Source organism: Aplysia californica, unplaced genomic scaffold (genome assembly GCF_000002075.1).
Source record: "Aplysia californica isolate F4 #8 unplaced genomic scaffold, AplCal3.0 scaffold00326, whole genome shotgun sequence".
NCBI lineage: Eukaryota > Metazoa > Mollusca > Gastropoda > Aplysiida > Aplysiidae > Aplysia > Aplysia californica.
The window spans coordinates 674,241-675,733 of NW_004797596.1; positions in this window are offsets into that span (position 1 = coordinate 674,241).

The following is a 1,493-nucleotide window of genomic DNA, read 5'->3' on the forward strand; positions in this document are numbered from 1 at the left end:
TTTAGGATGCCACTGGATGTACACTTGGTCGCTTCTAAGGACAAGCAGGCTAACCCAGATTTCGGAGGTTTCCAGGAATCCGGACCTACACCAAAAGTGGACATTGCCCTAATTATAGGAGACATTTGGTTTCATTGGTGTGTATATTTGTTTGGTTGTATAGAAAACTCTCCTAGTGTTTTAAAGAAATTTAACAAGGGGCAAAAACGTTACCTTCGATTTTCTCAAAACAGCATTTTTCGGGATAGCCCCCTTGTGTTTAAATGCGACCAATTGTGGATAACCTCTCGAAGGATAATGATACCACATGAAGCAGCAAATTTTAAGTGAAAATGGTGAAATGGTATGGTTTTAACACCCCTGTCAACACTATTAGGTTATTTAAGGGGCGGGACCAAATTTTGAGTGACCTCTTGACAGACATTTTTGAATGACCCCTGGATGAGCACTGGGCGTCCACGTGACCCTAAGATTTCGACGACCAGTAAGTGGAAGCTTGGAGGTTGTACATGGCTGTAGTTTTGGCGAGCCAGTGGCACAAAGATATGCTGGACGGGGTGGGGAACACAACAAGTTTGGAGCGTATACATGCGCATAAGGTGTAAAAACTATACATTATATATAAATACACTGTTCGACATTATCATAATATAATATTATATAAATATATTATCTTCTGTAAAAAATATAAGAGCAGTGTTGAGATGGGCGTTGGAAGAAACGTTACGTTTCAATAGACCTCCTCAATGTAGTGACGTGTAAGCCACAACTGTGTTCCCCCACACACCATCTGGGAGTTTGTGTTTTCACACGTAGTTTGATGACGTTGTTTATGAGTCCACACAAAGATGTAACATAACAAGATAGTTCACTCTGCCACAAATAAAAGGTGTTCTCGGAAGTGAAAGAAGAATAGGAATAGTACAGTTTCTAAGTTTCACTTGTATTGATTTTCCCACAAGTAGGGCAACTCTGATCGGAAAGTCCGCACTTTTCCGAAGAGGGCCCCACCGAATCTTTAGAACACTATTTTTTAATTGGCTCAAAGAGAGGAGTGAACTATCTTGTTATATAAGATCTTTGGTTCACAATAATATTCTCAGTTGTGGACACAGAATCGATTGTGTGTTGTCCAAGTTTGATAGAACAATGTTTATTTGATAGAACAAATATTTTAGTTTGTTCTTCAAACCTGATAATAATAATATGTTTGTTTGATAGAACAGAATTTTAGTTTGTTTTACAAAAATGGTAGAGCAATATTTTAATTTTGTTCCACATGCCTACTGGAGCAATATACTATTACTTCCGTTCGTTCTGCATGTTTGATGGAACAATTCTAGTTAACTGTTGTACAAACGTGATAGAGCAATATTTTCGATTGTTCTACAGGATTGATGGAACAATATTATATTATTACTTTGTTGGAACAATTTGAAATTGTTCTAAAAACCGTGAGGAACAATATTTTAGTTTGTTCTACAAGCCTGTTG